The following is a 14,416-nucleotide window of genomic DNA, read 5'->3' as shown; positions in this document are numbered from 1 at the left end:
TACACGGTGGTGACGCCGCTGCTGAACCCCGTGGTGTACAACTCTGCCCAACCAGGAGGTGAGGGTGGCTCTGAGGAGGACCCTGGCGCGAAGCCGCGGGGCTTTTAAATAGACACTTGCTCTACATTCCCGCTCTAGCCTTTGCATTAACGTGTGCTCCGCCTGACACTCAGATTCCCCACCTGGAAAACAGGCCCCCCCCACCCCCCCAGAACCTTACATGGAATAGCCTATTCAACGAGGCGGTTATCAAACAGTGCTGAGACCTGGCTGACTCCGTAAAGGTTGCCTTTTCTCTTGGTCTCATTTCCTTGACTGTGGAGGGGTGCACCGGGGTCTACAGTGCAGGATGGTCTCCGGCAGACGGCGCCCCTGACCCCGCCGCGCGTGGGCGGGTAGCGGAGGGCAGTGGCGTAGCCAGCGGTGAGCTGCGATTGGCACCCGTTCCGGCATCCCTTTATTTGTCTCACTCAGAATTTTTTTCACATTTTTTTTGGATGGGGGCCCTGTTTATCACCAACCCAAGGCTGCCTTTGTTTATTTTTTCTGTCAGAATTGCACAGTTGAATGCAGTTGTGTTCATGATTATCCTGTAGCTATGTTCCCCTTGGATCCTTTATTTCTTTGGTGTATGATGGGAAAAAAAGAAAGAAGGTGGAATTAAAAAAAGTTACTGTGGGGCCGCCAGGTGGCTTAGCGGTTAAGTGCGCGTGCTCCGCTGCTGGCGGCCGGGGTTTGGATCCCCAGCGCGCACCGACGCACCGCTTCTCCGGCCATGATGACGCCACGTCCCACATACAGCAACTAAAAGGATGTACAACTATGACATACAACTATCTACTGGGGCTTGGGGGGGGGAAGGAGGAGGATTGGCAATAGATGTTAGCTCAGAGCTGGTCTTCCTCAGCAAAAAAAAAAAAAAAAAAAGAGGAGGATTAGCATGGATGTTAGCTCAGGGCTGATCTTCCTCACACACACACAAAAAAGGTACTGTGGTAAAATATATATAACATAAAATTTGCCATTTTAACCATTTTAAGTGTACCAGTCAGTGGCATTAATTATTCACAATTTTGTGCAACCATGACCCCCCGCTATTTCTACAAGGTTTTTTCGTCATCCTAAACTGAAACTCTGTACCCGTTAAACAGTGACTCCCCATTCCCCCTCCTCCCGGTCCCTGGTAACCTCTAATCTACTTTCTGTCACTATGAATTTGCCTATTCTAGATATTTCATGTAAGTGGAACCATAAGATATTTGTTCTTTTGTGTCTGGCTTATTTCACTGAACATAATGTTATGAAGGTTCGTCCACGTTGTAGCATTTGTCAGAGCTTCATTCCTTTCTATGGCTGCATAATATTCCATTGTATGGATGGACCATACTTTGTTTATCCATTCATGTCTTGATGGCCACTTGAGTTGTCTGCGCCTTTTAGCTGCTGTGTGGTGCGGGGACTGGCAGTGCTGTGCGCAGTCGTGTGTGAGTCTCTGATGGAGTCCCTGCTTTCAGTTCCTTCGGGCATGCATCTAGGAGTGGAATTGCTGGATCGTGAGGTAATTCTATGTTTGACTATTTGAGGAGTCATCAAGTCGTGTTTCATAATGGCTGCACCATTTTACATTCCCATTAGCAGTGTACAAGGGTTCAAATTTCTCCACGTTCTTGCCAACACTTATTTTTTTTTCAAAATTATAGCCACCCCTAGTAGATGTGAAATGGTACTTCACTGTGGTTTAGTAGTTCACTTTTGTTTAATTAAACACTGATGATGGATTGAAGTCATCCAAAGTACAGTAGTGCCTCATTATTCTTGGGAGATATGTTCCAAGACCCCCAGTGGATGCTTGAAACCATGGATAGTCCCGAACCCTATATATACTATGTTTTTTCCCATGCATACATGCCTATGATAAATTTTACTTGATAAATTAGACACCTTAAGAGATTGACAACAATAACTGATAATAAAATAGAACAATTATAACAATATACTGTAATGAAAGTTCCATAGATCTTAGCAACCTCAGCACATGATGTTTTTCCTTTCATTATGAAGTTGAGCACTTTCACCTTTCAATTAAATGAAGCAAAATATGGCTTCTCTTTGCCATATCAGAATTGTCAGCATCTCTATTCTTGCACTTTGGGGCCATTATTAAGTAAAATATGGGTTATTTGAACATAAGCACTGTGAAACTGTGACAGTTGATCTGATAACTGAGATGGCTACTAAGTGACTAACAGGTGGGTAGCATATACAGTGTGGATACGCTGGACAAAGGGATGACTCATGTCCCAGGCAGAATGGAGTGCGATGGTGTGAGATTTCATCAAGCTACTCAGAATGGTGTGAAATTTAAAATTTATGAGTTTTTTATTTCTGGAAAATTCCATTTAATATTTTTGGCCATGATTGACTGCAGGTAAATGAAACTGCAGACAGCCAAACTGCAGATAAGGGAGGGAACTACTGTATCTTCTCTGAACGCAATAGAATGAAAGGAGAAATCAGTAACAGAAGGAAAACAAGACACTTCACAAATATGTAGAAATTAAACAACACTCTTAGCCAATGGGGTCAAAGATAAAATTACAAATTTGATTGGAAAATACTTGAGATGAATGAAAATGAAAATATAACATACCCAAACTTATGGGATGCAGCAAAAGTAGTGATCAGAGGGAAGTTCATAGCTCTAATTGCTTACATTAAAAAAGAAGAAAGATCTCAAATCGATATTCTAACTTTACACCTCAAGGAACTTAAAAAAAGAGCAAGCTAAGCACTGGTGTTGGGACTGCCACTGTGAAATTCTTCAGGAAAATATGGTCTGTGCTTAACGTGCTGTATGTTCCATTTGTCCCAACAGGTCCACCCTTCTCCACTCTGCTCTCTGTCTCAGGAGGTCCACCTGTCTGGATCACATTGATGGGCTCTCTGCCCTCTGGCTTCCGGTTGATTTTGGCCAATAGGAGGCACTGGGAGGAGATGGAGGGCAGGAGGAGATAAAGGCCAGGGTATTACTCTCCCAGATCTCTCTCTACCTGGTTGCCATGGGTGGTTGCTCTCTTAATCAGAGGCCACAGCCCCTTCCGCACAGCACTTTTTCTGGGTAGCTGTAATCACTCTCTTCTTTGCACCTTCAGGCATGTGGGTATTCACAGCTCTCCAGTGATGCTAGCTCTGGGGTGATGACAGCCCTGAACTCTGCCTACACCTTTACAAAAAGCCCCTTTAAAAACTGCCCCTATAGCCCGCTCGGTGGCGTAGTGGTTAAGTGCATGTGCTCTGCTGTGGTGGCCCAGGGCTCAGATCCTGGGCGCGCACTGACACACTGCTTGTCAAGCCATGCTGTGGCAGTGTCCCATAGAAAAGTGGAGAAAGGTGGGCACGGATGTCAGCCCAGGGCCAGTCTTCCTCAGCAAACAAAAAGAGGAGGATTGGCATCGATGTTAGCTCAGGGTTGATCTTCCTCACAAAAAAAGCAAAAAAAAGACTGCCCCTGTATTATTTAGCAGGAATGTGTCATCCATTTCCTTTTGGATCCTGGTTGATACACTGACAAGTGGAATTGCTTAAAAAGGAAGGAGGAAATGCCTAAGAAAAATTCTCATTATGTACCCACCTGTGATCGTGTTGGGGAAACCATGCCACCATCTCCAGAACTCTGACTTCTCACGTGGTCCACTGTACCTTGTCTTTGAGATGCCTCCCTTTGCTTCTCTGTGTTCTAGTTCTACCACTCATTTTCTGCGTATTTAAATGTGTACATGATTATATGACTCTCACAGGGATAAGATTTTGAAAATGCCAAAGAGATGTGTTTATTAAAATCTTCTCCTCTTTCCGATAACATGCATTCCCCTGAAATGGTTCTTCCATCATGGTCCCATGAAAAGAAGAGGGTAATTTCTACTTCAGGAAGGAGTAGTACCTCCAGGAGGAGGTAAGTACCAGGAGGAGAGAAGGAGAGAGGATGGGGGTGGAAATTGGGGAAACAAATGGTCAGGCATTGGAGTCTTGAAATCCAAAAGAAGGGACAGGGAGACTTTAAGACGCCAGTCTTCCTTCCTGCCAGTGATCTTCCTTCCTGATGCTCATGACCTCATGTAATTCCCTCCTCTTGAGTAACTTGCTTCTAACCAAAAGAATATGAAAATATTGAGGGATGTCACTTCCATAATCAGGTTACAAAGATTCTGACGTTGGTCTTGCTAGCAGACTCTCTCCCTTGCTGGCTTTGATGGAGTGAGTGGCCACATTGAAGAATCCCATGTGGCAAGGAGCTGCGGGCAGCCTCCGGCCAACAGCTCTTGAGGAACTGAATCTCATTTGAAACCAAATAAACAAATTAGGAAAAGGATCCTTCTTCTGTCGAGCCTTTGGATGAGACCTTGGCCCTGGACAGCATCTTGACTGAAGCCTATGAGAGATTGTGAAGCAGTGGTCCCAGCTAAGCCATGCCCAGACTCCTGATCTACAGAAACTTTCAGATAATAAACGTGTGTGGTTTTAAGTCGCTAAGTTCTGGCAAATCTGTTATGCAGCAACAGATAGCTAATACATGATGTGTGTGTGTGTGTGGGGGGCGGCAAAAGTGAGGGCCTTCTTTTGTCCCATGTATGAACCCTAGGAAAAGTCTACCATGCAGGTTGGCTCACCCAACATCCGTTTTTTCTCCTCCTTCTTGCTAACAGAACCCTGACTTAGTTTAGGTTTCAGGGAAGTCTTGGAAGCTGGGCCACTGCTAGCACCAGAATTGAGATTTTTGATTATTATAAGCCAATCATAATAACTCCATTCTCTTGCTAGACAGTGATACAGAAATGGGCACATGACTCAGTTATGGCCAATAGGAGTGGGAGGGAAGTCAGCAGAGGGGGATTCTGTAATTTCCTTGCATTTAAAGAGTTGTGAGAAGAGACATTTTCTGTTCTTGCCTCCATCTGAGTCTGTGTGACAAGATGATGCTCAGAGCTTCTGCAGCCATCTCGTGACACAACATCTGAGAATGGCAGAGCAGAAAATACGAGAAAAGTCTGTGTCGTCAATGATACCCCTTGTCATGAGAGATAATAAATTGTCCAGATCATTTAAATCCGCTTGCATTTGGGTTTTCTGATACTTTGCTGCCCAAAGCCCGTTCCTCAGACCAAAACAGATGTTTGAAGTGATGTTTTACTCCCCGTCACTCCCACTGCCACTACCTAGAGGCCAAGGGCTGAGGAGCAAGATTTGAAAAGTTATAGGGAGTAAAGCTGGCCCTTTCTCTTTCCATATCTAGCTCTGCTCTCTGGGGACTCCTCACTGTCCTCTGTCCAGGGGCACTACTGAAGGTTTCTCAGCTTATTTCCTGCTAGTACAATTTTGGTGGCCCGGTGGATTGTTCTATAAACAAATTAATCACAAATAGTACATGAACATCATCTTGGGAAATGCGGATTGTAGTGTTTCTTTAGTGTGACTGGGCTGCCTTAACCCCCTCTCTGGGAAGGCAGAATTCGACATGTGTATTTGTGGCAGGATAGGGCTTCCATCTCACCTCTTTTCTGAGGGAAGTGTGGGCAAAACGAATAAAGGATGAGTCTTGGCAAAATGAAGAATTGAAAGATATGCTATCACATCCATTAGGATGGTTAGTATGAAGAAAACTGAGAAAATAAGTGTTGGCAAGGATGTGGAGAAACTGCAACCCTTGTGTACTGTTGATGGGAATTTGAACTGGTGCAACTCTGTGGAAAACAGCATGATGATTCCTCAAAAAATTAAAAATAGAATTACCATATGATCTAGCAATTCAATTTCTGGGTATATATATCTAAAAGAATTGAAAGTAGGGTCTCAAAGAGATGTTTGTACACCCATGTTGATAACAGCAGTATTCAGAGTAGTCAAAAGGTAGAAGTAAACCTAAGTGTCTACTGCCAGTGTATGGATAAACAAAACATGGTGTATACACACAATGGAATATTATTCACCCTTAAAAAAGGAAGGAAATTCTGACACATGCTACAATGTGGATGAATCTTGAGAATATTATGCTATGTCCAGGAAGCCAGTCACAAAAAGACAAATAATGCATGATTCCACTCATATGAGTATCTAGATTGGTCAAATTCATAGAGATAGATAGTAGAATGATGGGTGCCAGGGGCTAGGGGGAGAGGAAATGGAGAGTTGTTATACAATGGGGACAGAGTTCCAGTTTTGCACGATGAAAAATTCTGGAGACAGATGGTGGTAATGGTTACAAAACAACGTGAATGTGCCTAACACTACTGAAGTGTACATTTAGAAGTGATTAAGATGGTAAATTTTATGTTATCTGTTTTTTACCACAACTAAAAGTAAAAAATACACTTAAAAAAGTTATGCTGGGGGCCGGCCCCGTGGCTTAGCGGTTAAGTGCACACGCTCTGCTACTGGCAGCCCGGGTTGGGAACCCCAGGCGCGCACCACACCGACGCACCGCTTCTCCGGCCATGCTGAGGCTGCATCCCACATACAGAAACTAGAAGGATGTGCAACTATGACATACAACTATCTACTGGGGCTTTGGGGAAGGAAAAAAAGGAGGAGGATTGGCAATATATGTTAGCTCAGAGCTGGTCTTCCTCAGCAAAAAGAGGAGGATTAGCACGGATGTTAGCTCAGGGCTGATCTCCCTCACCAAAAATAAATAAATAAATAAATAAATAAAAAGTTATGCTGGGGCCGGCCGGGTGGCGTAGCGGTTAAGTTTCTGCACTCCACTTTGGCAGGCCGCGGTTCACTGGTTCGGATCCTGGGCACAGACCTACGCATTGCTCATCAAGCCATGCTGAGGCGGTGTCCCACATAGAGCAGCCAGAAGGATGTACAGCTATGACATACAACTATCTACTGGGGCTCTGGGGAGAAAAAAGGAAAAAAGGAGGAAGATTAGCAACAGATGTTAGCTCAGGGCCAATCTTCCTCAAAAAAAAAAAGTTATGCTATGAGAGACAGTCAATCTTAGCAGGAGAAAGATTTATTTGTCTTACAGATATCTTGGCTCTGAAAGATCTGAAGCCACCTCCCTAGAGAAGCAGAACCCGAAGGACTTAGCTCAGTGAGTCACCCAGTCACTGCATCCAGTCAGAACATAAGACGTGTCCGTCGTGCCCTGGGATGGCTGCTCATGGTCTGGCGACCTACACACTTAAAAATGTTCTCAATTTACACGCAAAATAAATGTTAGAATCACAGTGAAAAAAAAAAAAAGAAAGGAAGACAAAGAAAAACCCTTCAATGGAAGCCTGGGAAACACACAGAAGTCCTGAAACTTAGCAATTTAAAAATTTTGTTCCGAAGGAATTGTGAAGGCTCTTGCCCTTGCTGTGAGCAAGTTCTTTGTCCGTTGTCCTTCATGGTCCTTGGCTGTGTCCTCTGTGAGGCCCCTTTTTGTCCTCTGTCCCCCATGGCTACTACTGAACCATCTCATCTCATTTCCCGCTGGTAAAATTTTGGGGGCCTCATGGTGCAACCTTGTGACATTGTTCTAAAGGCCAAATAGTAACAGTCTTTTCCAATTTGGGCTCATGTTTTTCTCTCAAAAGTTTGGTGTGTGTTCCATCTTTTTCTCTCCAGGCAACTCCATGTGCAAGCAACCACAGCCAAAGATTTCCTCTGACACAGTTCTTTTTTTTCCTATTTTTTATTGTAGTAAAACACACATAACATAAAATTGACCATCTTAACCATTTTTAAGTGTACAGCTCAGTGGCATTAAACACATTCATCCATCTCCAGATGGTACAATAGCACCATCCATCTCCAGCTCTTGTTTCGTACTGTACAAGTGAGACTCTGTCCCCATTCAATACTAACTCCTCATTCCCCCTCCCCGGCAGTGCCTGGCAGACACCATTCTACTGTCTGTCTTCACACTTACACACTCTACGTGCCTCACCCAGCCAGCCCTTGTGTCTGGGGTGAAAAGGCAGCGCTCTCAATGCTGTGGCTTCATGGAAGCATCCAGTATTCGTCCTTATTTCACTTAGCATCATATCCTCAAGGTTCACCCATCTGACATACTCCTTACACCTGAATGCCACCCTGGTTTATTTCTGGGCCTCCATGCTTGGAACTTGGCATTCACTAGAGGCTGCTGAGAAAGCGCCAGTCTCTTGCTGTAATTGCCTCCTCAGGGCCACCTTGTATCATTGCTTCCCTGTGAGCCCTCAGATCACCAGACCCAGTCAATTTAAATTGGAGCCTGCATGAAGACAGACTACGTTAATATCATTATAGTTCCTTCCATTTCTGTTTACCTCAGTGCACCTCTCTTTTTATTAACAGTGGCAAGAAGTAGCAAACACACACAAATAGTCTGGCTTCTCCCAACCGTTTTCCGGAGGGCTACAGACTCAACAGGCACACAGTCTGTCATGTGAAATATCACAGTTTTACCTAATGATTTGCCGTAACATAACATGAATCACCAGCTTTCCACCTTGTATACATGTCCTCATGACCTACTACCTGATTGTTAAGTTAATGCTTCATAGTTTAGATTTTTATTATAGCAGAATTCCATGTCTGGCACTTATTAATGCAGAACCCCACTTCTTTTTTCAAAAATTATTTTATTGGGGGCCGGCCTGGTGGCGTAGCGGTTAAGTGCGCCCACTCCGTTGCCGCGGCCAGGGGTCCGGATCCCAGGCGCGCACTGACGCACCGCTTGTCAAGCCATGCTGTGGCGGCATCCCATATAAAGTGGAGGAAGATGGGCACGGATGTTAGCCCAGGGCCAGTCTTCCTCAGCAAACAAAGGGGAGGATTGGCATGGATGTTAGCTCAGGCGTTATCTTCCTCACACACACAAAAAAATTATTTTATTGGGGCTGGCCCCGTGATGTAGTGGTTAAGTTTGAGCGCTCCACTTCAGTGGCCGGGGGCTCAAAGGTTTGAAGCCCGGGAATGCACCGATGCATCACTCATCAAGCCATGCCGTGGCGGCCTCCCACGTACAAAAAATAGAGGAAGATTGGCACGGATGTTAGCTCAGGGCCAATCTTCCTCAGCAAAAAGAGGAGGATTGGCAGTAGATGTTAGCTCAGGGCAGTCTTCCTAATACACACATACAAAAAATTATTTTATTGAGGTCATATTGGTTTATAACATTGTGTAATTTCAGGTGTACATTATTATATATCAGTTTCTGTATAGACCACGTCGTGCTCACCGCCAATAGTCTAGTTTTTATCCATCACCATACATATGTGCCCCTATACCCCTTTTGCCTTCCCCCCCACCCCCTCCCCCTCTGGGAACCACCAATCTGTTCTCTTTATCCATGTGTTTGTTTATCTTCCACATATGAGTGAAATCCTACAGTGTTTGTCTTTCTCTGTCTGGCTTATTTTGCTTAACATAATACCCTCCAGGTCCATCCATGTTGTTGCAAATGGGACGATTTTGTCTTTTATTATGGCTGAGTAGTATTCCATTATATATATACCACATCTTCTTTATCCATTCATCAGTCGATGGGCACTTCCCATCAACAACCCAAGAGTGGGTTGCTTCCACTTCTTGGCTATAGTGAATAAAGCTGTAGTGAACACAGGGGTGGATAGATCTCTTTGTATTGTTGATTTCAGGTTCGTTGGATAGATTCCCAGTAGTGGGACAGCTGGATCATATGGTATTTCTATTTTTAATTTTTTGAGTAATCTCCAAACTTCCATAGTGGCTGCACCAGTTTGCATTCCCACCAGCAGTCTATGAGGGTTCCCTTTTCTCCACATCCTCTCCAACACTTGTTGTTTTTTATCTTGGTAATTTTAGCCACTCTAACAGCGGTAAGATGATATCTCATTGTAGTTTTGATTTTCATTTCCCTAGTAATTAGTGATACTGAACATCTTTTCATGTGCCTGTTGCCCATCTGTATATCTTCTTTGGAAAAATGTTCATATCCTCTGCCCATTTTTTGATTGGGTTGTTTTTCTTGTTGAGTTGTATGAGTTCTTTACATATTTTGGAGATTAACCCCATGTCAGATATATGATGTGCAAATATTTTCTCCCAGTTTGTGGGTTGTCTTTTCATTTCGTTCATTGTTTCCTTTGCTCTGCAGAAGCTCTTTAGTCTGATGTAGTCCCATTTGTTTATTTTTTCTTTTGTTTCCCATGCCTGAGTAGACATGGTATTTGAAAAGATACTGCTAAGACCAGGTTTGGGAAGTTCTCAGCTATTATTTCTTTGAACAAGCTCTCTGCTCCTTTCTTCCTCCCTTCTCCCTCTAGAATACCTATAATCCTTATGTTACTTTTCCTAATTGAGTTGGATATTTATTGAAAAATGTCTTCATTTTTTTTCAAAATCTTAGTTCTCTCTCCTCCTCTGCCTGAACCACTTCTATATTTCTGTGTTCTAATTCACCTATTCTGTCCTCCATAACATCAATTCTAATTTTTATGGTTTCTAGGTTATTTTTTATCTCATTAATTGTGTTCTTCATATCCAGAATTTCTGTTTTTTCTTTTTTAGAGTTTTAATCTCATTGGTGAAGTATTCCTTCTGCTCACAAATTTTATTCCTGAGCTCATTGAACTGTCTTTCTGAGCTTTCTTGTAACTCATTGAGTTTCTTTATGATAACTGTTTTGAGTTCCCTGTCATTTAGATTGTGAATTTCTGTGACTTCAGGATTGGTTTCTGGAGACTCATCATTTTCCTTCTGCCCTGACGTGTTACTGTAGTTCTTCACGGTGTTTGATGAAGTGATCCTTTATCAGCACATTTGTGGTAGCATCAGGTCACAGATTCCACCTCCCACCGCTGGGTGGGGGGAGGGAAAGGAGCTGTGTTTTCCGCTGGAAGTTGTGCAGGTAGGGCTGCTCTGTGTTTGTTTGAGCTGGCGGCAGCCGCTCTGCAGGTGGCACTCAGGTGGGTGGCCCCCTCCCCGTGCCTGGCAGGGGACCGGGTGAGCTGCTGCACTAGTCAGCAGGGGCGCCTACATGGGTGCTGAGTTGCCACTCAGTGGGTCCCACGGGCTGCTGTGCTCTGTGGGCAGGCGCCTTCACAGAGGCAGAGGTGCTGCCACTCAGAGTGGAGCATTCCCATGGCAGGGCTGCAGTGGCACAGTGGATGCTCCCACGGCCAGTCCACACCTCCAAACATGTTTGCTCATCCCTGGCTGCCCCCATCTCCTCTTACAGTCATGCTGGCTGCTGTGTGAGGACCTGGCTCACTGCTGCCTGGGAGGGGGAAAGGTGTGCTCACCTAGTTCCACTGCCTCCTGAGAGTCCAGTCCCCCCACCTTCAGATGCATGGCTGCATGGATCTCTCAGACGTCCTGCCGTGCTGTGCAAGGAATCCTCTGCTGGTTAATGGATGTCCATTTAGCTGTAACTTAGAGGAGAGACAAGCGAACAACTCACTCTGCCATGATGCTGACATCACTTCTCCCTCATTATTATGGTATTAACTTTTATAATAGTTCTTGTAGGGTATGAATTGCTGTAGCAAAGAGACCCCAAAAGACAGTAGCTAAAACTGGATAGAAGTTATGTCTTGCTTGTGTAACAGTCTAGAGCTGGTGAGTGGTTCAGGGCTGGTAAAGTAGTTCTGCTCTCCTTAAACCATGGCTTCCATCTCTGGGTCCCAAGTAACTTCTTTAGTTCCAACCATTGCATCTACATCCTGGGCTACAGGAAAGGGTGTAAGGCTCAAAGGAGCACACACCCCTTCCTTGTAAGGGGACACCGGGTGTCATGGTCAGCACACCCATCCATGTCCTATTGGCCACAACTATGACTCACGCTGCACTGGCAGCAAGGGCGCCTGGACACATGGATTCCGGGTGGACTACCACGTGTCAGGCCACATCCTGGGATCTCCATTTGTAAAGTGGACAACGAATTCTGGTAGACAGGGAGAACACATTACTTGAAGCATCCCGTGAAGCAAGGTTATTATTTCCATTTTATTGATGAGAAAAATTGAGGCTCAGAGAGTTTAAGAAACTTGCCCAATATCACACAGCTACTGAAAAGCTAAACTGGGATTCAATCTCAAGTGGTCTGTGCTCTTAACAATCTTAACCAGTTCACTGGGAGCCAGGGCCCTGTGCGCAGAACCAAGAGATTTAAAATAATCCAAGGGAAAATGGGATGAGAAGAGGAAGGGAGATTAGAGCGAAGAAATCCCAAATTTCCATCCCAGGTGAACTGATGGGAGGCTCAAGAGAAAAATAAAGTTTGAACCAATTTCCAGATTCTGTGTATTCATGATTATTTAATATAAAACTTTCTTTCTGGGAATGGAATTTTCCATTATTCCCTTCAGCCATTGGACATGACTAAAGAGATACACGTTTTGGGTGAGGTGCATTTTCAAGAACACATTTCTTTTTTTTGGTGAGGAAAATTAGCCCTGAGCTAACATCTGTTGCCAATCCTTCTCCTTTTCTGAGGAAGATCAGCACTGGGCTAACATCCGGGCCCATCTTCCTCTACTCTATATGTGGGATGCCACCACAGCACAGCTTGATGAGCAGCGCATGAGTCCACGCCTGGGATCCGATCTCGTGAGCCCTGGGCCGCTAAGCGGAGAGTGCAAACCCAACCACTACACCACAGGGCCGGCTGCAAGAACACATTTCTTTGTGCCAATAATAATTGCCTTCCATTTTATAATATATAATATAAGATATAATATTATTATATTATTATTGATATATAATATAATAACATTGTATATTATTAATATATATTGTATAATAAATATATGTATAATAAATATGTATTATTTAATAAATATATAAAATATAATAAATTATAATAAACAATACATAAATATATATTTTGATATTATTATATATTATTTATATATACTCTCTATATAATAAATACCTGCTATATTGGTGAGAATATTCCATACTACGGATGTACCACAGACTGTTTAACCATTTGCTTATTGAGAGGCATTTTGTTTTTTCCAGTTTTTGACTGTTACAAATAAAGCTGACCCTAGGATGTTTGATTTCAATTTCAATTTTAAGGGTTATATTAAACACATTAAAATTTTTGTTGGCTGCTTCCATTTTTCTTTTAAGTTCGGGGAATTAGGTGATTTATAAATTACTAACAACTCCTTTAGTAACGTTTTTGTGGTTTCTGTGGACTTCTAATTTTTTCCAGTTGTGAGGACTGATTGGCTTTCATTTCTCTGCTTGGGTGGATGCAAACGTGGGTTCCACCCCTCCTTGTTAGGCATTACCTCATGCAGGTGTGGGGCAAGGTATGCTTTGCATCTCCTGAGGATAGTTGGAGGCCTGGGCGGTGCTGCCTTTGGCTCAAGGAGATGGAAGCAAGGAGTAGGGGCTTGCATCACAGTTTAGAAGGAGCCCTGGGTGCCTGGGGCTCCATCCCAAAGGCTGTGTGAGCACTCAGAAATATAGGTCACCTCATGCCTACTGAGCCAGAGTCTGGAGATCTGGAAGCAGTGTAGCTCTGAGCCCTTCACTGAGAGTGGGGAAGTCCCTTCCCTTCTCCACGTCGCAGAGGCATTAAACGGAGGAATTGGCACTGATGATCTCTACCCTCTGTGACATTTTTGAACACTATGCTTTCCCTGAAACTCATAAATATGAGGATTGATGAGGATATGAAGGTCTGGTAAGTTTACTGTTTCTCTAAAATGTGAAGCACTTAAGAGTAGCATTTTCTGCATGTGGCATTAAATAAATCTGAATTACACAGGCAGAACTTTATTCCGTTTCCCAATTCTCTTTCAAGGGTGCTGATTACTTCAAGGAAAAATTTCAGTTTGGTGCTAGTGTATATTAAAAAAATACATTTATTTACATACTGTGTGTGTATAATATCTGTATAATTTTATTTTTCAAGTATTATGCAGCAAAACGGATTATTTTTGGTGTACAGTTCAATGATAACACATGCCACCACCACCATTATATAAATATAGAATGGCTCCATCACCCAAAAACTTCCCTTGTGTACCCCCTTTTATGGTCACATCCTGCCCTAACCCTCAACAACCACTGATCTGTCCTTCCTCACTATGGTTTTCTCACTTGGAAAATATCACATCAATGGAGTTATATAGTATGTAACCTTTCGAGACTGAATTCTTTCACTCAGCATAATTGTTTTTTTTAACTTGTGGATAGACAGTACTTTTTTTCCGGTTTTATTGAGATATAATTGACATATAACACTGTATAGGTTTAAGGCGTACAACATGATTCAATATGCATATATATTGCAAAATGATTATATCACAATAAGTTTAGTTAACATCTATCACATAGTTACAATTTTTTTCTTGTGAAGAGAAGGTTTAAGATCTACTCTCTTAGCAACTTTCAAATATACAATACAGTGTTGTTAACTATAGTCTCCATGCTGTACATTAGATCC

This window comes from Diceros bicornis, chromosome 20, assembly GCF_020826845.1.
Source record: "Diceros bicornis minor isolate mBicDic1 chromosome 20, mDicBic1.mat.cur, whole genome shotgun sequence".
In the NCBI taxonomy this organism is placed as follows: domain Eukaryota; kingdom Metazoa; phylum Chordata; class Mammalia; order Perissodactyla; family Rhinocerotidae; genus Diceros; species Diceros bicornis.
The sequence above is the reverse complement of the archived record's forward strand: the minus strand, read 5'-3'. Positions refer to the sequence as shown.